Here is a 24,014-nt window from a genome sequence, read left to right as displayed (position 1 = left end):
CAAGGAGATTACAAATTGAGGGATGCATGGGAGCTGGCAGGTGACCCAGATACCTCGTCAAAATGCGTACCTTGAAAACAAAACACAACCTGAGTTGGAATCTGTCTGTTACTTTGCTTCTTTCCACCCCAGAAACGAAATCAGATTCCTTCTCATGGCTGTGTTCCATTCCTGGTGATCGGATTACTGAGTAGGACATCATCTCAAACAGGAGACTGAGCCTCGGCATGCCCCTTGTCCATTAGCCATCACCTGGTAGTGCATTAATAAACACAAGCAGAGGTATGATATTACACTGTAAATGCATTTGGAGGATTTTTATTATCATTCTTTGTGAGTGTGCCAGCATCATCTCTTTCAACCCTAGGTAAACTAAGCTAGATATTTAGAGAGATTAAGTCTTTCAGGACCAGACAAGGTCACCATTTAAGGCACCTCTGCCGGCAGTAATAAGCCTCCCTTGGTCTTTAATGTTTGTCCTTAAAGTAAAAAGAATGGGCCCCCCTGGTGGCGCAGTGGTTGGGAGTCTGCCTGCCGATACAGGGGACGCGGGTTCGTGCCCCGGTCCGGGAAGATCCCACATGCCGTGGAGTGGCTGGGCCCGTGAGCCGTGGCCGCTGAGCCTGCGCGTCCAGAGCCTGTGCTCCGCAGTGGGAGAGGCCATGACAGTGAGGCCCACGTAACGCAAAAAAAAAAAGAAAGAAAAAAGAAAGAATATATGGGTATGTATAAAAAACACCTCATGATCAAGAAATAGAGTTCATACTAGGAATGTGTATGTGTGTGTGTGTGTGTGTGTGTGTAAATGAGCACATATATATTCTTTAAAATACATAGTATAGTCTTTCTGTTTGTTTATAAATTTTACATAAATTGAACAAAATTCACTTCTGTTTATTTTTTCATTCAACATTATGTTTTTAGATTTCACGTTCCTATATTTAGAATAACATTTTTCTTTCTCACTTCTGCCTGAGTCATGATTCCAGTCATAAACATAGTACATCCCTCCAATTATTCAGGCCTTACTTGTAAATTTTAATAAAATCTTGTAACCTTATGTTTAACCTTTAGAGAATTTTAAAGAATAGATTTTCCTTATGTATTCATTGTTGATTTATGTAGAGACACTTATTAGTGTTTTTGTTACTATTGTGATATCTTATTTTCTAATTGTTGGAAAGTGGAACGCCACAAATTTTGATATGCTAATTTGCTAGCCTACCTCTTATTTCTTTTTATTTGTTTATTTTTGGCTTTGTCTTTTATTGGCCAGGACCTACAGTGTTCTGTATCAATAAGGAGGATCTTCATCTTGTTCCTGAATGTAAAGGGAATGCTTTTTAAGTTTTTCCATTAATGTGATTCTTGCTATAGGTTTTTGATAGATAACTTCATCAAAGTAAGGGAATTCCTTCCAATTTCTAGTTTTGTTAAGAGTTTTTTTTATCATACATAGCTTTTGGACTTCATCAAAATTTTTTTCTACGTCGATTGACTTGGACATATGCCTTCCCTCCTTTAGAATTTACCTTCCTGGTATGAAGCCTACTTGATCATGATGTTTTGTTGCTATTGTTGTTGTTATTTATAGCACACTGGATTCTATTATTTAATATTTTGTTTAAACATTGCATCAATGTTTATATGTGAAATTGCCCATAATTTCCTTTTCTTCTCCTATCCTTAGATTTTGTATGAAGAGTATACTAGTATTATAAAATTAATTGAAGAGCTTTTCCACTAATTGGAGATTATGGGTTTCTTGTGGATCTTACCTGTAAAACAGTCTAGACTTAGCCAATTTTTAAAGTTTTTTTTAAAATAATTGATTATATTTTCTTAGAGCCTATTGGTCTATTCGAGTTTTCTTTTACTTGGGTAATTTTGAAATTTTATCTTTTTCCAATATTTGATTTCATCAACTTTTCAAATTCACTAATTCATTTATGGTATTCCTTCATAATTTAAAAAATCTGTTATTCTCTTGTCTACTTTAACTTTTTTGTTCTGTATATTGCTGTTTACATCTTCCTCCCTTTTTCTCTTAATAAGCCTTTCAGTTCTAATATTTTGAAATTTTCCTCGTGATGTTCCCTTTAATTTGTTTATATCAGTTACTGAGAGAGGGACAACTCAGTAGAATGGGCAAGAGTCTCACTAAAAGACACTCAACATAGTATACATGCATATATGTCTGTATATATGTATGCATGTACATGCATATATAGATAAGCATGCATGCATGTATACATATACAGACATACATGTACAGAGATAATGTATGTATACACACACTTTTCAAAAGAAGTTGTGTGTATGCAGTCAATTTTAGTTATAATTTATTTAATTTACCCATATATTTTATTGTTCACTCTTCATTCTCTCCTACATCCCCAAGCCTCCATATGGTATCATTTTTCTTCTGCATTTAGAATGGGTCTTTTGGTGACTGGTTCTCTTAGCTTTATTTCGCTGAAAATGTCCTTATTTAATGTTTATTTTTGAGGACATTTTAGTTGGTTATGGGATTTTTTTCCCAGCCCTTCAAAGCTATCATTTCATTGTCTTCTGGCTTTTTTCAAAATTTTATTTTATTTATTTTTTTATACAGCAGGTTCTTATTAGTTATCCATTTTATACATATTAGTGTATACATGTCATTCCCAATCTCCAATTCATCCCACCACCACCCACCCGCGGCTCTCCCCCCTTGGTGTCCATACATTTGTTCTCTACTTCTGTGTCTCAGTTTCTGCCCTGCAAACCACTTCATCCGTACGATTTTTCTAGGTTCCACATATATGCGTTAATATACGATATTTGTTTTTCTCTTTCTGACTTACTTCACTCTGTATGACAGTCTCTAGATTCATCCACGTCTCTACAAATGACCCAATTTCGTTCCTTTTTATGGCTGAGTAATATTCCATTGTATATATGTACCACATCTTCTTTATCCATTCGTCTGTCGATGGGCATTTAGGTTGCTTCCATGACCTGGCTATTGTAAGTAGTGCTTCAATGCACATTGGGGTGCATGTGTCTTTTTGAATTATGGTTTTCTCTGGGTATATGCCCAGTAGTGGGATTGCTGGGTCATATGGCAATTCTACTTTTAGTTTTTTAAGGAACCTCCATACTGTTCTCCATAGTGGCTGTATCAGTTTACATTCCCACCAACAGTGCAAGAGGGTTCCCTTTTCTCCACACCTTATCCAGCATTTGTTGTTTGTAGATTTCCTGATGATGCCCATTCTAACTGGTGTGAGGTGATACCTCATTGTAGTTTTGATTTGCATTTCTCTAATAATTAGTGATGATGAGCAGCTTTTTGTGTGCTTCTTGGCCATCTATATGTCTTCCTTGGAGAAATGTCTATTTAGGTCTTCTGCTCATTTTTGAATTGGGTTGTTTGTTTTTTTAAGATTGAGCTGCATGAGCTGTTTATATACTTTGGAGATTAATCCTTTGTCTGTTGATTCGTTTGCAAATATTTTCTCCCATTCTGAGGGTTGTCTTTTTGTCTTGTTTATGGTTTCCTTTGTTGTGCAAAAGCTTTTAAGTTTCATTAGGTCCCATTTGTTTATTTTTGTTTTTATTTCCATTACTCTAGGAGGTGGATCAAAAAAGATCTTGCTGTGATTTATGTCAGTGTTCTTTCTGTGTTTTCCTCTAAGAGTTTTATAGTGTCCTTACGTTTAGGTCTCTAATCCATTTTGAGTTTATTTTTGTGTATGGTGTTAGGGAGTGTTCTAATTTCATTCTTTTACATGCAGCTGTCCGGTTTTCCCAGCACCACTTACTGAAGAGACTGTCCTTTCTCCATTGTATATCCTTGCCTCCTTTGTCATAGATTAGTTGACCACAGGTGCATGGGTTTATCTCTGGGCTTTCTATCCTGTTTCATTGATCTCTGTTTCTGCTTTTGTGCCAGTACCGTATTATCTTGATTAATGTAGCTTTGTAGTATAGTCTGAAGTCAAGGAGTCTGATTCCTCCTGCTCCGCTTTTTCCCTCAAGACTGCTTTGACTATTTGGGGTCTTTTGTGTCTGCATACAAATTTTAAGATTTTTTGTTCTAGTTCCGTAAAAAATGCCATTGGTAATTTGATAGGGATTGCATTGAGTCTGTAGATTGCTTTGGGTAGTATAGTCATTTTCACAATATTGATTCTTCCCATCGAAGAACATGATATTTCTCTCCATCTCTTTGTATCATCTTTCATTTCTTTCATCAGTGTCTTATAGTTTTCTGCATACAAGTCTTTTGTCTCCCTAGGTAGGTTTATTCCTTGGTATTTTATTCTTTTTGTTGCAATGGTAAATGGGAGTGTTTCCTTAATATCTCTTTCAGAGTTTTCATCATTGGTGTATAGGAATGCAAGAGATTTCTGTGCATTAATTTTGTGTCCTGCAACTTTACCAAATTCATTGATTAGCTCTAGTATTTTTCTGGTGGCATCTTTAGGATTCTCTATGTATAGTATCATGTCATCTGCCAACAGTGACAGTTTTACTTCTTCTTTTCCAATTTGTATTCCTTTTATTTTTTTTTCTTCTCTGATTGCCGTGGCTAGGACTTCCAAAACTATGTTGAATAATAGTGGTGAGAGTGGATATCCTTGTCTTGTTCCTGATCTTAGAGGAAATAGTTTCAGTTTTTCACCATTGAGAATGATGTTTTCTGTGGGTTTGTCGTATATGGCCTTTATTATGTTGAGGTGGGTTCCCTCTATGCCCACTTTCTGGAGTGTTTTTATCATAAATGGGTGTTGAATTTTGTCAAAAGCTTTTTCTGCATCTATTGAGATGATCATATTGTTTTTATTCTTCAGTTTGTTAATATGGTATATCACATTGATATCCGTATATTGAAGAATCCTTGCATCCCTGGGATGAATCCCACTTGATCATGGTGTATGATCCTTTCAATGTATTGTTGGATTCTGTTTGCTAGTATTTTGTTGAGGATTTTTGCACCTATATTCATCAGTGATATTGATCAGTAATTGTCTTTTCTTTGTAGTGTCTTTGTCTGGTTTTGGTATCAGGGTGATGATGGCCTCATAGAATGAGTTTGGGTGTGTTCCATCCTCTGCAATTTTTTGGAAGAGTTTGAGAAAGGTAGGTGTTAGCTCTTCTCTAAATGTTTGATAGAATTCACCTGTGAAACCATTTGGTACTGGACTTTAGTTTGTTGGTAGATTTTTTTTTTTTTTTTTGCGGTACGTGGGCTTCTCACTGCTGTGGCCTCTCCCATTGCGGAGCACAGGCTCTGGATGCACAGGCTCAGCGACCATGGCTCACGGGCCCAGCCACTCCACAGTGTGTGGGAACTTCCCGGACCGGGGCACGAACCCGTGTCCCCTGCATCAGCAGGCAGACTCTCAACCACTGCGCCACCAGGGAAGCCCCTGTTTGTTGGTAGATTTTTAATCACAGTTTCAATTTCATTACTTGTGATTGGTCTGTATATGTTTTCTATTTCTTCCTGGTTCAGTCTTGGAAGGTTATACCTTTCTAAGAATTTGTCCATTTCTTCCAGGTTGTCCATTTTATTGCCATAGAGTTGCTTGTAGTAGTCTCTTAGGATGCTTTGTATTTCTGCTGTGTCTGTTGCAACTTCTTTTTCATTTCTAATTTTATTGATTTGAGTCCTCTCCCTCTTTTTCTTGATGAGTCTGGTAAAGGTTTATCAATTCTGTTTATCTTCTCAAAGAACCAGCTTTTAGTTTTACTGATGTTTGCTATTGTTTTCTTTGTTTCTATTTCATTTATTTCTGCTCTGATCTTTATGATTTCTTTCCTTCTGCTAACTCTGGATTTTGTTTGTTCTTCTTTCTCTAGTTCCTTTAAGTGTAAAGTTAGATTGTTTATTTGAGATTTTTCTTGTTTCTTTTTTTTTTTTTTTTTGCTGTACGCGGGCCTCTCACTGTTGTGGCCTCTCCCATTGCAGAGCACAGGCTCCAGACGCACAGGCTCAGCGGCCATAGCTCACATGCCCAGCTGCTCCACGGCATGTGGGATCTTCCCGGACCAGGGCCCGAATCCGCGTCCCCTGCATCGGCAGGCGGACTCTCAACCACTGCGCCACCAGGGAAGCCCTCTAGGTATTTTTTGATTTCCTCTTTGATTTATTCAATGACCTCTTGGTTATTTAGTAACATATTGTTCAGCCTCCATGTGTTTGTGTTTTTTACTTTTTTTCCCCCTGTAATTGATTTCTAATCTCATAGTATTGTGGTCAGAAAAGATGCTTGATATGATTTCAGTTTTCTTAAATTTACTGAGGCTTGATTTGTGACCCAAGATGTGATCTATCCTGGAGAATGTTCTGTGCGCACTTGAGAAGAAAGTGTAATCTGCTGGTTTTGGATGGAATGTCCTATATATATCAGTTAAATCTATCTGGTCTATTGTGTCATTTAAAGCTTGTGTTTCCTCAGTAATTTTCTGTTTGGATGATCTGTCCATTGCTGTAAGTGAGGTGTTAAAGTCTCCCACTATTGTGTTACTGTCAGTTTCCTCTTTTGTAGCTGTTAGCAGTTGCCTTATGTATTGAGGTGCTCCTATGTTGGGTGCATATATATTTATAATTGTTATATCTTCTTGGCTTGATCCCTTGCTGATTATATAGTTTCCTTCCTCGTGTCTTGTAACATTCTTTATTTTAAAGTCTGTTGTATCTGATATGAGTATTGCTACTCCAACTTTGTTTTGATTTCCATTTGCATGGAATATCTTTTTCCATCCCCTCACTTTCAGTGTGGATGTGTCCCTAGGTCTGAAGTAGGTCTGTTGTAGACAGCATATATACGGGTCTTGTTTTTGTACCCATTCAGCCAGTCTGTGTCTTTTGGTTGGAGCATTTAATCCATTCAGGTAATTAGCGATATGTATGTTCTGGTGACCCTTTTCTTAATTGTTTTGGGTTTGTTTTTGTAGGTCCTTTTCTTCTCTTGTGTTTCCCACTTAGAGAAGCTCCTTTAATATTTGTTGTAGAGCTGGTTTGATGGTGCTGATATCTTTTAGCTTTTGTTTGTCTGTAAAGCTTTTGATTTCTCCATCAAATCTGAATGAGATCCTTACCGGGTAGAGTAATCTTGGTTGTAGGTTCTTCCCTTTCATCACTTTAAATATGTCATGCCACTCCCTTCTGGCTTGTAGAGTTTCTGCTGAGAAATCAGCTGTTAACCTTACTGGAGTTCCCTTGTATGATATTTGTCTTTTTTCCCTTGCTGCTTTCAATAATTTTTCTTTGTCTTTAGTTTTTGCCAATTTGATTACTATGTGTCTCGGCGTTTTTCTCCTTGGGTTTATCTTGTATGGGACTCTCTGCACTTCCTGGACTTGGGTGGCTATTTCCTTTCCCATGTGAGGGAAGTTTTCGACTATAATCTCTTCAAATATTTTCTCAGGTCCTTTCTCTCATCTCCTTCTGGGACCCCTATAATGTGAATGTTGTTGCATTTAATGTTGTCCCAGAGGTCTCTTAGGCTGTCTTCATTTCTTTTCATTCTTTTTTCTTTATTCTGTTCCACAGCTGTGAATTCCACCATTCTGTTTCCAGGTCACTTATTCATTCTTCTGCCTCAGTTATTCTGCTATTGATTCCTTCTAGTGTATTTTTCATTTCAGTTATTGTATTGTTCATCTCTGTTTGTTTGTTCTCTAATTCTTCTTGGTCTTTCTTAAACATTTCTTTGCCTCCATTCTTTTTCCGAGGTCCTGGATCATCTTCACTATCAGTATTCTGAAATCTTTTTCTGGAAGGTTGCCTATCTCCACTTAATTTAGTTGTTTTTCTGGGGTTTTATCTTGTTCCTTCATCTGGTACATAACCCTCTGCATTTTATTCTTGTCTGTCTTTCTGTGAACGTGGTTTTTGTTCCACAGGCTGCAGGATTTTAGTTCTTCTTGCTTCTGATGTCTGCCCTCTCTTCCTGCTATGGTAGGCTTGAAGTCCTATTTCCTTGCTTGCTATCAACCAGAACCACTCTTATATCATAGAGGCTGCCCACATTCCTTGTCATGCAGTCTTCATCTTCAATTCAGAAACAGCAAATCAAATCTTCCTTATGCTTTGTATCTCTGACTTCATCTTCTGTGACCAGCCAGAGCGGGGGTGGGCGGAAATAATCTGGCTTTTTTTTTGGTGTGTGGCATATGGGATCTTAGTTCCCTGACCAGGGATCAAACCACACCCTCTGCAGTGGAAGCTCGGAGTATTAACCACTGGACCGCCAGGGAAGTCCCTCTTCTGGTTTTTTTTTTTGTCCTTCCTGTTGTGAAGACAGCTGTGAATTGTATTGTTGTTTGTTGGGGGGGTAGTCTGTTTTTAAGTTTTTTTTTTCTCTTTGCCCTTGTTTTAGCAGTTTTACAATTATATGCCTTATTGTGTTTCCTTTATGTTTATTCTGCTTTCACTTCATCATTCTTTTGAATCTGTGGCTTGTTTTTGAAAAATTATCAGCCATCATCTCTTCAAATGTTGTTTCTGTCCCATTTTCTCCCTCCTCTCTTTTTGGAACTCCGATTACATGTATAACAAGCTATTCCACTGTAATTTCTGTCTTTCACACTGTTTTCTCTACTTTTCATTCTTTTTCTCTCTCCATCCTTCAGTTTGGATATTTTCTTGTGGTCTGTATTCTAGCTTGTTAATTCTTTCTTAAACTGTGCCTAATCTGCCTTGAAAACGATCCATTGCTTTGTTATTGTACTTCTCAGTTCTAGAATTTCTATTCAGCTCTTTCGTATAGTTTTTAGTTCCCTGTCAAAATTCTAAATCTTTTTTGTAGTTCCTTGAAAAGATTAAATGTTATTTTAAGTACCCATAGCTGATAATATCTATCCTCTGTATCTCTTTCTATTTATCTATTATTTCTTTTACTATTTTAGCATGTTTTCTAGTATGCCTTATTTTTTAGATTGAGTGCTGGAATTGACTATGAAAAATTGTAGAAAATTTTGAGGGCCAGAATGATGCTATTTTTCTTCTAAAGAGGATTTACCCTTGCAGGCAAGTGTCCAGAGGTACTAGTGATCTCAGATTATTTTAATTCAATCAGTTATTAAGGTGATTTGAAACTGGCTCTTCTATTTTAGTTCACTTACTCCTAGAGTGTAGCATTTGGGGATGCCACCTGAAGCTGGGGGTGTTACTAGCCCCATATTACCACTTAATTGCTTGAACTTGTCTTTATTCTGCTAACCCTATGAGTCTATGAAAAGTTCATTTCAGCTTTTAGCCTATTAGCTGATTCTTCAGAAATTAATAGATGTTCCAGATAGCAGCCTTCCTATGTGTGTTTCCTTCTTTTCCTGGACCTTGGCCCTGTAATTCTTCACAGGCTCCCTGATACCAGCTTTTCTAGTTGTTCTCATTGATTGGAATTACCAGGTTCACCATTACAGGAAAAATACATAATTTTTAAACCTTGCAAGACATTATTACTGTTGTTTTTTATCACTCATTGTTTATATAGGTTTACCTACATATTTATCATTTTCTTCATTCTTCATCCTTCTATAGATGCTTTAGAATTTTCTTTACTATGAGTATATTGATGATACATGCTTTCATTTCTGTCACAAAATGACTTTATTTTGTCTTTATTCTTGAAAAATATTGTTGCTGAATCTAGTTTGACTATTATTTTTCAGTGTAACAGACATACCATTTTACTTCCTTTTGGCTTCCATTGTTGCTGTAAAGGTCAGCTATAAGTTTGCCTGTTGGTTACTTGGGTTTCTTGAATATATAGAATGGTGTCTTTCATAAATTCTGTAAAATTCTCAGTTATATTTTAAAATATTGGTCTCTCTCTTCTTTCCGTCTGAGACTCCAATTGATTATGTTAGACCTTCTATTCTAGCCTTTAAATATGTTACCCTTTCTTTTATATATCCTATCTTTTTATCTCCCAGGGCTGCATTCTGTGTATTTTATTCTTCCTTATCTTATACCAGTTCTCTCTTCAGCTGTTTGTAATCTACTATTTAACCTATCCACTGAGTTCTTAATTTGGGACATTGTATTTTTCAGTGCTAGAGGTTTTGTTTTCTTCCTTTTGAATAATATGATCTATCTGGTTTTATAGGTTTTTCTTCCCTGCAGACTTTTCCCCCAAAATTTGTCTTTTATTTATTTAAGCATAGTTGTTTTATAGCCTTTGGCTGATAATTCTGTTATCTGAATGTTTACAAATCTGTTTCTTTTGTCTGTTGTTTTTCCCAGTTCTTGTTTGTAGTATTTTGTTTATTAACTTGGTTATCTTTGGCTGCCTTGTAGCCATTGTACTTAAAAAATATTACAGAAAATTCTGAGATCTAGAATAAAGTTATTTTTTCCAGAGAGGTTTTGAATTGGCTTCTGCCAGATACCTAGGAACATTAATTATATCACCATAACAGGGCCACATTGAATCAAGTCCCTTGGTCTACCTCAATGATGGAAATGTATACTGTAATACCACATATGTGCTGGTTTGTTTCTAGTTAACCCTTAGTCTCAGAGTAAGTCTTTGAGATCCCAGCTCATTGTGCGAAGTGTCTATTATTAGATTCCTCACCTTGTCTGACACTGAGCTTCTTTTTTTTCTGATCTTCTCATTCAAATGAAGTTGTCAACATGAAAGTTCAAATTTACTGGGATTTGCAAACACCTTCAGGCCAAAAGGGGACTCTGTATTGGTTTACCTCCTTATGTTCCTCTGTCCCCTTCAGGCTTTGCCTGCTAATTTCTTACAATCTTGTCAGCTCTTCATTAATTTTAAGAAGATTTTCAAAAATTATGTATCCAGTATATTTAGTTTTTTTCAACAGAAGGACTCATCCAGTAATATACTTTGCTATAACCAAAAAAGGAGGAGGAGGACAACCTTGTGAATATTGTAAATGTTTTTCCATTCTAATTTTGCTGCATTCGAGTCAGAAAATATAGATAGTGTCAAGTCTTTGGAGGCAGAGTATATTAATATTTTGGTATGTATCCTTTGAAGTTTAAATAACATAGTACTGCATTTCTTTAACCTAATGAGTTGAACCCGTTTGCAATGACTATCATTACAGTTATTGCTGCCATCTTTTGCCTCATCTTTTTACTTCAATCACTGTTGAAGCCACCACCTGCATACAGGTATAACCTGACAGCATGCTGTCTCAGCTGTACTATGGATCTCCTGCTTTCTACTCTTGGCCTTCTCTACCACCACTGCCTGGGACACCTGCAAGAACCTCTCACCACTGTGACATGGGCAAACCAAGAATTTCAGATGAGTTAGAAACTGAGTATCCCTTGATCAATGAAGCAGATGAGCTGAAGAATAAATGTTCCTCTCTTCTACCCCTTGGGTATATAATTCTGAAGTGCATTCTACATGGCTTCTCAGGAGACCCTAGTGGATTGAGCTCCATACTGATCAACTCAGTAATGCACTCTTAAATAGACTTGCCCTCCTTCTCAGTTTCACTCTTGTCAGTCCCTTATTCCTGTTCCTTGGGGTTCTTTTCCAAAGTAAACTGCCTGCATACAAGACCTTGATTCAGGCTCTCTTCTTTGAGGGAAGCTAGTAAAAGACACCATGCTTTCTTCCTGAGTTTTGTTTCTTTTTCTCCTTTCCTACCATTTATTGTATAATCAAATGTGTTTCTGCTGTTTTGAAAGTTACTCATTCTACTTTTATTCTTCTGGTGGTTACCCCTAACTTACTGAACCAAGGGCATTACCTAAAGTTTATCAATATCTCAATCTTTTCTCCAAACAAACCAATAACTGGTTCTTAACACACTTAACTGGTCCTTAACACACTTTGACATATATCTATTTGTATCATTTAGCGTTTAAATTCCAGATTCATACTGATCAAGTGGGTTTATTTGTAGTAATTGAGGATTTAAACAATAATAAAGTACTCAATGCTTTACTCATTCACACATATCTCACTGCCTGCTCCTGGACTCATTGCTCTTTTACCTGGACTATGGCCTATAATAGTTATTTAAAGAGGATATATGATAAATTTTCTGGAATATTTATTTATTCTTGCATTTATAGTTTAAAGAACGATTATTTCCTGAAGTTTGTTTGAGAAACTACTAGTGGAAGTGCTGACAATGGTTACAGACAGGTGGACTTTTCAAAGGAGTCAGCACAGCAAGGCTGACTCTTACATGGAGGTCTCAGGACCCAATACAAGCAATGGAAACAAAGAGAAAGATAATTATATATTGTTATTTAACCATTTGTCCTATGTTGAAACTAGAGGCTTAAAATACCCAAAGAATGATTTTTTTGGCTGCATGATTATGCACTTGTAATGGAAGAAAGCTCTTAAGGAGGCTGCCTGCTGATGAGAGAGAACATTTTGACAGGCAATTTGTGAGTTTTGATGCTCTTGAAAAACAATGTATCTGCACGGAATCTAGATTGGCCAGTGAATTGATTGATAAACTGAATGTGGCTTGCATCAGCTCTTGTCACAAGAGAGAAGTATTATGTGTTTAACCACTAAATGGTTAACTGCTTGTGAATGGAATTTTTTTAGGTATAATTGACGTACAGTATTATATGTTTCAGGTGTTCAACATAGTGATGCACAACTTTTAAAGGTTATATTCCATTTATATTTATTATAAAATATTGACTATGTTACCTGTGTTTTACAATATATCCTTGTAACGTATTTATTTTATACATAGTAGTTTGTTCTTAAAGGAGCTGTTGAGCTAAGACTGCAACCTAGTGGTGAGTTTGTTGTTGAAAAAAAGTGGCTGGGCCATTGATGAATGCTGCATTTGAATTCAAAGTGGGAATGAACGCACAGACAAGTGTGCTGGTGCCCTCCTTGTGTAGACCGACCTTCAAATCATGTTAAGTGGGCTAGAAACGAAGAAAGGATAACTTAATCGGATTCCTGAAGCTGTTCATCTGATGTAGCATTTTCTACCTTGTCTGACACTTCTGATCACATCTCTTAGTTTCTCTTTAAAGATGCAGTAACACAACATTATAAATCAAATATACTCCAATATAAAAAATAAATTAATAAAAAAGAAAAAAAATTAAAATTTTTTTAATTTAAAAAAATCAAAAAAAAAAAAAAGGTGCAGTAAGACCTTGATGGGACCAGTGTATCTTATCTTCTCACACTAGTTGGACTAATTTCCCTTATTTGCTTGTTTAATCAGTTCTATTTTAGGGCAGACTTTTAGTTGCTTTTATTTTTGTGTTTGAAGCAATTCAAATCACACTATTCTGTAATCCAAATTAATTCAATTTTGCATGTAACATGATTCTAAATATCATTCTCATTATAATGTTCAGCTTTTTACAGTTGTGGGTTCTTGTTTGATTTGGTTTGGTTTGGTTTGGTTTGGTTTGTGTGATCTTAGTTGCCCAAGCAGTGATGGAACCCAGGCCCACCTCAGTGGAAGTGCAGAGCCCTAACCATTGGACCACCAGGGAATTCCCCCAGTTTTTTACAGTTCGATGTAGCTTTTATTTCTTAGAAATGCTTATTACTAGTTGTATCAATTACTATTTCGTATTAGTTTGCATTAATATGGAAAAATGTATTGACACAATCATGCTGAGTCTTTATTCTTGCTATGATCACTTTTCTTACACAAAGTATAGAATATCCAGGAAATATCTGTGTATGACAATTTGAATCTTTTAATTACTGTATATCTTAATCTCATTTTAAAAGTCTGCTTGAATCTTATCTCAATTTTCCTCATTTCTCATCTATCCTTTTAATCATATACTTAAAATTATTAATAGTTCAATCATTGTTTCTTGATTCTCATTGTCAGATCATCCTTGTTCCCTAGGACTCTAATTCTGTTAGATTATATTAACTGGGTTTTTTTTGGCCACACCTGCAGCATATAGGATCTTAGTTCCCTGACCAGGGATCGAACCCATGCCCCCTGCAGTGGAAGCGTGGAGTCTTAACCACTGGACCATCAGGGAAATCCCTTAACTTTCCTTTTATATAGCTTTATTTTACTTGCAAAACTTTACCTGTGATTTTTTTCTTTGTTTCTTTTTCTGGCAAAGCTTGGTATTTGAGTGTGAAGTCTGCTTATTCCATATGTGATAAAATCAGTCTTGTGCTTTCATAAGGGTTATCAAGAGATAATATCATTAGCTTTTAAATTCTTTCTTCACCTCAACTCTTCCACATTTAATTCAATTACATTTTCAGAAAATGTCCTAATTCTTTCAAATTTATATGCTCCTAAGTTTGGAGTATATGACTGTATAGCATTGCCACAAGCAGATAGCTCATGATTATAAGACTTACTGAAGTGGGCTGACTGTATGAAGCCCATCTCAGTCAGTGAAATGGTGTCCTCTACATAATTCATAGGATTTTTTGTCTCCGATGTCACCCTAATGAAATGGTTTTAGATTCTCTTGTGCTCTTTAAAACAGCTTTCTACAAAGGACAGATGAGGACCTGAGTTAAATGGGGTGAGCCAAGAAATTAGCCACTCTAATCAATGCAGAAATCAATGCTGGAATAATGAGTTATCTGTGAGAGCTTTCTCTTTTTCTACCACTCTTTGGGGATGTATGTTGAGAAATCTGTCACACATAGATCATGGTGACTGACATGGCACTCTAAAGGCAATTTCTACTAAAATAAAAGTTCATGGGACTTGCAACAACATGGATGGACCCAGAGGGTATTATGCTTAGTGAAATAAGTCAGACAGAGAAAGACCAATACTGTATGTTATCACTTAATATGGAACCTGAAAGATAAACTAGAGAATATAACAAAAAGAAACAGACTCACAGATATAAAGAACAAACTAGTGGTTCCCAGTGAGGAGAGGGAAGAGGGAAGGAGCAAGATAGGGGTAGGGGATTAAGAAGCACAAACTAAATAAGCTACAAGGACATATTGTACAGCCCAGGAAATATAGCCAATATTTTATAATAAATATAAATGGAGTATAATCTATAAAAATTTTGAATCAGTTATGTTGCACACATGAAACTAATATAGTATTGTAAATCAACTGTACCTCAATTTAAAAGCAAAGTTCATGGGGCAAAATGCTTTTCTATAAATTAATTAGTGTAATCCTGTTAGGGAAACAAAATAAATCTCCCTTCCCCAATACACTTAATTATATTTTGGAAGCAGGAAGCAAATTAATAAAACAACATGGCAGGTCTCAAAGCCATTGATTTTCAATGGATTACTTAAAGCTATGTAAAATATATGATATGGGATACTTTTGATGACCCTTAAAATCTTTTTTAAAACAATAATGTCTTCAATAATTCAGGTTTATTAAGTGCTCCAGAAGTAATTATGAAAAATGAGGGTACATTGTATACTGGAAAGTATCATTCTATAGTTAAAATTTTATTAACAAAAAATCATGTTGTGTAAATATGTATAAACTACTACAGTGATCTGAAAGCATCTTAATAGTGTCCTTTAAAAAAAGCTTATCCTTGAATAATGCCTTAGTTCTCATGTATGAGAGAAATCTACAAGATTTATTTTTCAGCTCTCTAAGAGCTATTTTATCTGGCATTCTAACTATATCTAAAATAAATGTAAGGCGTATGTTCTATTTTATGTCCTTCTCTAACAACAACAACAACAAAATCTTCAGTTAGTGGTTAATGTTATTACTTTAGATCTACAGGAAAAGCTCCTGGATACAGAATAGTTTAAGGATACATTAGAATAAGTTACAGAATTAGGACTTTAGGTAAGGGAAGACAAAGCAAACGAATTTTGACACACAGAATCACAGATTTGGGGAGGGTAAGAGTGGTAGGAAAAAGAGGGGGAAAGTAGATAGTTTTTACTTAAATGATGGACATAATATATATAAATGACATCAAAAGAATTGGCATGCTCCCTTTTTTTTTTTTCACTTTATGGGTTTAAATAGATGATAGATGGCTAGAAAGAGAACATAGACACTCACCGTCCTCTAGTTTCTGATGTATTTGTGTATTTGGCCAAGGTCACACAGACTTAATGGCCACATTTCCTGGCATTTCTTAGTGCAGCTTCCCTTGGCCACCAGAGCCCCCAAAAGAGGGATTTACCACTATTAACACTAGCTGCACAAGGTAAGTCCTTCCAGATCTGGGGAGCTTAATTTTGTCTTGTACTTTTCATACCAGGGGCATATATTACTATTTAGGAAGCCCTTAGGAAATATATGACCCTATTGGAAAAAAAAATTGACATCTGGTACTCTGGTTTTCTAGTCTAACTCAGTGGCAAGCTCATTCAGAGGAAAAAACAGAATGAATGCCCAAATATTCATGAGTGGTATCCTGACTCCAGTTTTTTTGGGTCTTGGAAAGCCTGTTTTCCTATCACATACTCTTTCCTCCTTCAATCCCATATCCCTGAGTCACTACCCAGAGCAATAAATTGATGGTGTGTAGAGAAGTGAATAATGAATTTATGGATGATAAATTTTGGACAAGCTCAATGCTTTTTTTTTTTTTTTTTTTTTTTTTTTTTTGCGGTACGCGGGCCTCTCACTGTTGTGGCCTCTCCCGTTGTGGAGCACAGGCTCCGGACGCACAGGCTCAGCGGCCATGGCTCACAGGCCCAGCCGCTCCGCGGCATGTGGGATATTCCCGGACCGGGGCACGAACCCGTGTCCCGTGCATCGGCAGGCAAACTCTCAACCACTGCGCCACCAGGGAAGCCCGCTCAATGCTTTTTATACTACTACAAGATTAAAATATATGTGAAAAAAAGCATCATAAAATTTATTTGCCATTCATGATTGCAAGAAGGTGATTCAAAATGAAGTAAATTTTTTCCCAGTAAATTCTCTCAGGTACATTTTTCTCCCTCCTTACCTATTAGCATAATGTTTGGGATAACAGTGGATGGAATAAGTCAAAACTGAGTTCCAGTCTCAGCTTGCATTTCTCTTTGTTCTTGTCACTCAGTGTGAGGTACAGGGACCAGTCAAATCAGTAACACGTGGGGACTTGTTAAAAATGTAGAATCTCAGTCTTCATCCTATATCTACGGAATTAGAATCTGCATTTTAAAGACCCCCAGGTGATTCACATTAAATTTTGAAAAACGCTGCTTTGTGTAACTTTTTGTAACTGAATATCTCTCCTCCTTGGTTTCTCTTTGGTCAAATTATGAGGCAGATCTAGATAATGTGTAGGAAATTTTGAACTAGAAGCAACTTATAGTAAGGATTAGTGGTTTAGAGCATATGGACTATGGAACCATTGTGTCTGGGTTTGATTCCCAACTCTGCCACTTACTAAGTTGGCAGATTATATAGCCTCTCTGTGCCCCAATTTCCTCATTCAAAAATAGGAATTATAGTAATTTCTACTTCATAAAGTTGATATGAATAATTGAATTTATTATATGTATTTAGATTAGTGCTTGATACAGAATAAGTGCTATGTAAGTATCAACTCTTATTATGAGTTAAGATTCTTGACTGATAACATTCTAGAATGTATGGAGATGCCAACTGACTGACTTGAAAGTTGCTAGTGAGTATATGTAGAATCTAAAATATGAGACAAATGAACTTATCTACGAAACAGAAACAGAATCACAGGCATAGAGAATAGACATGTGGTTGCCAAGGTCGGGGGTGGGAGTTTGGGGTTAGCAGATGTAAACTATTATATATAGGATGGATAAACAACAGGGTCCTACTGTATAGCACAGGGAACTATATTCAATGTCCTGTGATAAACCATAATGGAAGAGAATATGAAAAAGAATATAAATATATATGTATAATTGAATCATTTTGCTATACACCAGAAACTAACACAACATTGTAAATCAACTATGCTTCAATTAAAAGAAAATTTTTCTAACGGAAGTTACTAGTGAGGGCATTCTATCAGTATGAGTGTGGAGAATTGAGGAAAGCTTTATGGAAGAAATGGGAATTTAGAATAGTTTTATGGGATAACTAAATTGGGGAATGATTAGAGATAAAAGCATTAAGAGTATTCCAGGTAAAATAGACTTACAGGCAGTGGTAAACATTTGGAGAGAGACAGAGGAAAGCAGGGATCATGTCTTCTAAGTTTCAGGAACTTTGAGGAAGGCATGGGGTGACTAGAGCAGAGGCTTGTTGGACAGTTGAAGGGCTAAGATTGGTTCCTCTTAATTATAGACTAAAAAATGTTAGCTTTAACTGTGAGGAATAGAGAATATATATACATATTTGTGGAGGAAAATGGAATAGAGTGATAAAGGAAATCATTAATAGACAGGATGGCTCAGTAGAAGAGAGAGCAAAAGGAATAAGAAGCAAGATTTGGTCATTAGACATGAAGAATACATGGGGAGGAGGCAATTATAGCGCCAAGATTTTAAGTCTGAAGGATCAGAAATGTGATGGTGCTTTTAGCGAAAATGAGAATATTAGAAGCACAACTGCTTTGAGGAAAAGATATGTTTGTTTTAGAAGTGTTGAGTGCAGGTGATGGGAATACATCCAATAAATGATTTGGCAGCTGCTGTAGAAAGAGCACCATTCAGAACAAGGCCAATCATACTCTCACATTTTATTGTGTTACTGAGCACTTCACTAGCATCAATACAAAACAAAGGTAAAACCTTAAAAGTCTAGAATGATCACATCTTTGTTTTCTTTACATATTTCAAATTCTCTGTCTACTAAATACTTTTAAAATGAGTTTAAATTGAGTGACAGTATTCGTTTTTTTATGAGTCAACAAAAGAACTTGAAAGAAAATGAGTCTCAGATCCATTATTCCATCTTTCTGCTCCCTAGACGGCATTTGCACTCAGACTCAAAGAAATTGAGAACAAAGGAAATATTTGGTTTTCAGGCTTTTCTAAATCCCCCTAGACCTAGAAGGCAAAAATAATGTTTTTGTCCAGAAAAGAGCCCAGCACAATTCAGTGTCCAGGAGACTATTAGCCATCATCAATAATGTTTACCAGAGTCTCTTGCCTTTAATGAAACGGGAGCAGAAAAATTGATTGGGAGGCAGTGTGTGTGTTATCATAATACTTATCCTTGGGTAAAAAGTGCATTTGTGAGCAAATCTAGTATTGCCTAGCAACTGTCTCTAGGCAAAGGGTGGTTGGGAGCCAGCTGCTGCCGCCTTTCAGAAGCCTTCACCTATTTCTACACACCTCATAGGACATCTGTTGTGGATTATTTGGATTTCAGTTTTAAGGTAGAGTTTTTCTTAACAACTTCTAGTATTAGATATTTTGCTATTTAGTGATCGACACAATAAACCTAATATTATTACTTTTTATCCATCTCTGAATATAACATAAATATATAGATTTTTTTTAACTACAGTGGAGTATGTATGAAGTCAGGAGCTTTGGTGATTTTTAAAAACATTCCTTTCTGTGCCTTTTAGACCTGACACATTCTCGAGTGGTCTAGGACTATACCCACATTTACACCCACTTCTAAGAGCGTAGGATGTGGTGTTAAACATGACCCAGAAACTTTCAAATTTGAACTTTTCTCCTGAAAAACCTATCCCTGGCCTTCTTGTATAGTCACCTTTTCTACTTCCACTACTGACTGAGATTTATTTTCTTGCCCCTGGCCCTTGCAGCAGGATACAGCTCAGCTAATAGCAGTGAAGCAGGAGTTTCCGGAGGAACCAGGGGTTATGCCAGAACTTGATAAGGGGCAGACAGGCCATATTAGTGGAGAAGTCTCTACAGCGAGAAGGAATGTAGTCAGTACTGTAGCCTCACACTGGCTGAGTACTTCCGGATACTCCTGATAGTTCAGCCCCTCTAATTGTCCAAGCTGCTCATTTCCAGAGTCCCCAGATACTTCCCAAAGTACTCACGGCATTCAGTCAACCATCCATTCATTCTTTGATCCCCGTGGCTGCTTGGAAGTCTCACCCTCTCTCCCTGCTCATTTTCTTACTGCCGTCCAGTCTCTTAAGTCAATTCCGCAGGATCCTCTGAAAGCCCTATTCCTTTGCAAACCCACTTCCCTCAACCTATTTACAGAATATTCCATCGCATCTTTAGTTTGGACCTTATTCATTTCCAACCCTCTCAACAGAGCCTGCTCTTTGTCCATACCATAATCTCATAAACCAGAGCCAGGAGACAGGTTGTCATCCACTTTAGCCACCTAGGCCACTTCCAGACCTTTCTTATTTTCATGAGAAGCCCTTCTTCATTTGGGAGACAACATAGCATTTAGAATCATGAGATTTGGATTTGGACCCATATTTTGAGATGTTGGATAGATCACCCAACATTTCTGAGCCTCAATTTCCACATCTGAAAAAGGGATCATTTTTACAAGGCTATGGAGATTAAACTTATTCTTTTCACTAATCTTTGCTGATTACCATGTGCCAGGCACTTTTCTAAGTACTGAACAAAACAGTTCCTTCTCGTGGAGCTTGTGGTTTCATGAGGCAAGAAAGTTGAATATATATACATAATTACAAAATCGAATATGAAAGAAAATATAGGGTGTTGTAACAAAGGTTTTTAGAGGTATAATTTAGATGGTGGAGAGGTGGTCAAGAGGCAAGGCCTTAGGAGGTGACATTTAAAGTGAGAACAGCAGGATAGGTAGGTTTTAGGCAATGGAGTGAAGGATGGAGAGGGCATTGCAGACAGAAGGTATTGCAGAGGGCTTTGTGAGAGGCAGAGTGTGGTTAGAGATGTAGGCTGGGGACCGAATTTGTGGGACCTGAATGTGAAGTCCAGATGAAGGAGTTTTCATTTTAAATGCAATGAGAAGCAATGACTTTAAGCAAGGGTGTAACCCTACTTATGCATTTAAAAGATATCTCTGAGGACAGCATTTGGAACACAGTACTTACTCGGTAATTGAAGTCACATTCACGTAGGCCTTGCTCTGCAATATTTATTGAGTGTAGTCCCCCTGGGTCACAGTTTTTCTCTCTACCCCAGACTCCTGCTATCTCCTGTTGATTAGCTCAGCTTCCACAACTCCTTCAGAGCTCCTGACATCCACAACTCCAGGGCCCACCCTACGTGAGACATCCCATATGCCAATAAACTCCTCTGACCACAATTTCTTTCTAATTCCTACCACACCTACACATGTCCAGGCTTCCAGGGTGGTAGAATATGAGGATGGAAAGATGGGCACGAGCCAGGTTGTGAAAGGTTGCTTTGATGCTAATGAACTTGAAATTTAATCCTGTAAGAATAGGAAAGCAGCACTGATGGTGGCACTTACTGTTGCCTGTGCTTGAAACGCCCCCACTTCCCGGGATCCCCTTCAAGCTCCTAGTCATCCTTTAGAGTCTGGCTTGTCTCTCGTCTCTGCTAGGAAGACTGCCTTAGCAAAGAAGGTAGTTAAGCATGTTACATGTTGTGTATAGCTCTTGGTGCTCTTATGCTGTATAATCACATGCTTATTTTTGGTCTCCCCTGTAAGTCTGAACTCCTTGAGAGCAAGAACTTGTATTCTTATTGTATCCTCAGTACCTGACATAAAGGATTTCATTAAAATTTGATCTTGTCAAGTTTTTTAAGTTCTCACCTTCCACTAAAAAGTAAAATACCCTAATAAAAGTTTGGCAAATTGGAAGTAAAGATTGATAATTTCCTCATGTAATCATCTAAAACTGTGTTACTTTGCTAAAGTTTACCCAGATATCTTTGCTCTAAAAGTTGGCACCAGATTCGTTTTTTTAAATAAATGTATTTGTTTATTTTTGGCTGCATTGGGTCTTCATTGTGGTGCGCAGGCTTCTCATTGCAGTGGCTTCTCATTGCTGAGCATGGGCTCTAGGCACGTGGGCTTCAGTAGTTGTGGCACATGGGCTCAGTAGTTGCGGCTCGTGGGCTCTAGAGCGCAGGCTCAGTAGTTGTGGCACATGGGCTTAGTTGCTCCACAGCATGTGGGATCTTCCTGGACCAGGGCTCGAACCCATGTCCCCTGCGTTGGCAGGCAGATTCCTAACCACTGCACCACCAGGGAAGTCCGGCACCACATTTTAAGAAAACTTTATATTTTTATCAGTTTTAATTTTTTGATTCAAATATCAAAATATATAAAAAGAATTTATAGGGCTTCCCTCCCTCTAGAGCCCGCGAGCCACAACTACTGAGCCCACATGCCACAACTACTGAAGCCCGTGCGTCTAGAGCCCTGGCTCCACCACAAGAGAAGCCACCGCAGTAAGAAGCCCGCACACCGCAAGGAAGAGTAGCCCCCGCTCGCCGCAACTAGAGGAAGCCCACGTGCAGCAACAAAGACCCAAACACAGCCAAAAATAAATAAATTTTTAAAAAAAAGAATTTATAGAAGTCTCATTCCTGCCTGTGCCTTTTCACCCTTTTTCCTCTAGCTACTATAGATTACCATTTTTATTAGTTTATTTTTTGTCCTTTCAGTATTTCTTTATGCAAAAACAAGCAAATATGAATGTATTCTTATAAAAAAGATAGCCTAAAATATACACTCTTTTATTCGTTGCTTTTTTTAACATCAAAATTTATTCTAGAGATGTATCCAAGTCAGTAGTTGATAGAGCTCTTCCTTAATCTTTCTTGTGGATGCACAGTTTTTTATATACCATGATTTATTCAGCCAGTCCCCTACTGCTGGATGCTCTGTTCTAGTCTTTTGCTTTTACAAACAATTCTGCAAAGGATAACCTAGCACAACTGTCATTTCAAATTAGCACAGATATAGATAGGCACGCACATGTATATACATGTATGTATGTATGTTTTTTATGATATCTATATCTGCCTGTATATATATATATATATATATATATATATATATATATATATATACACACACACATATATATATATACACATACATGCACATATGTATGAGATTCCTGGAAATTAGATCATTACATCAAGAGTAAATTCATCTGAAATTTTGGTAGATAATTCCAGAAATTCCTTCCTGATGGTTATTCCATTTTCTACACCTTCCAGCAATGTTTGAAAGTGTCCATTTCCCCATAGCCTCTCCAACAGTGTGTTATAAGACTTTTGGATTTTGCCAATCTGATAGTTGAGGCATTATAGCTCAGGGTAATATTAATTTGCATTTTTACTAGTGAAGTTAGCACCATCTCATATGTTTAGTGGCTATGCTATTGGTTTTATTTCTGTGACCTTTCCGTTCATATCTTTTGCATACTTTTCTAAAAAGTTGGTCTTTTTCTTCTCTATTCCTAAAAGTTTTTAATGTCTGTTGAGAATGTAAGCATTCAGTATGTGCTATGAGTTGCAAATGTCTTTCCTATTTTGTTATATTTGTTTTAACTCTGCTAATGGTGTATTTCTGACATGCACAAGTGTTTATTTGTGTTTACTTTTAACTGTTAGCCTTTCCAAAATTTGAGTTATAGTTAAATGGTTATGATAAAATACTTTCCCGAGGTTATAATAAAAACCACCTATGTTGTTTTCTAATACTTCTATAATTTCTTTTTTTTTTTTACATTTAAAGTTTGATCCATTTGGACCTATTTGTTTAACTTGATACATTGCATCAGTATGGAATCTGCTTTATTTTTTTCCAAATTGCTACCCAGTTTTCCCAACACTATTTATCAAAAAGTCCATCTTAAAAAAAAAAAGTCTATCTTTACTGTTTGATTTGATGTGCAGTCTTCATTGTGCACTAAATTCCCATAGGTATTCAAGTCTATCTCTGGACTTTCTATTCTGTTTGATTAGTCTTTTCATGAGCCAATCCTATACTTTTAACTGTTGATGCATTATAGTATGTTTACATATCTGGTAGGGGTAGTATCCTTATTGCTCTTTATCAGAATTTTCCAGGCTGTTCTTCTTTGTTCACTTTTCTTTTTTTTTTTCCGGTGCACTTTAAAATTGGTTTATCTAGCTCCAGAAAATAATCTGTATTCTTATTATGTTTGTTCCTTGATAATTTATAAAAATGATACACTGCTTTATGATATTAAGTCTTCCCATTAAAGTACACAGTACATCTTTACATTAATCCAAGTTAACTTAGAA

At 36.7% G+C, this 24,014-nt stretch overlaps 1 protein-coding gene across 1 annotated transcript in view; it reads left to right on the top strand.

Annotated features, from left to right (window-relative positions):
- Positions 1–202: 202 nt before the first annotated feature.
- Positions 203–24,014, top strand: part of C7H2orf88 (chromosome 7 C2orf88 homolog) — an 81,779-nt gene continuing 57,967 nt past the window's right edge. Inside the window, exon 1 of the mRNA XM_032637356.1 lies at positions 203–282. The gene's annotated coding sequence lies outside the window, so the exon portion shown is untranslated. The remainder of the gene's footprint in view (positions 283–24,014) is intronic.

The sequence above is a fragment of the Phocoena sinus genome, chromosome 7 (genome assembly GCF_008692025.1).
Source record: "Phocoena sinus isolate mPhoSin1 chromosome 7, mPhoSin1.pri, whole genome shotgun sequence".
NCBI lineage: Eukaryota > Metazoa > Chordata > Mammalia > Artiodactyla > Phocoenidae > Phocoena > Phocoena sinus.
The sequence above is the reverse complement of the archived record's forward strand: the minus strand, read 5'-3'. Positions and strand labels throughout refer to the sequence as shown.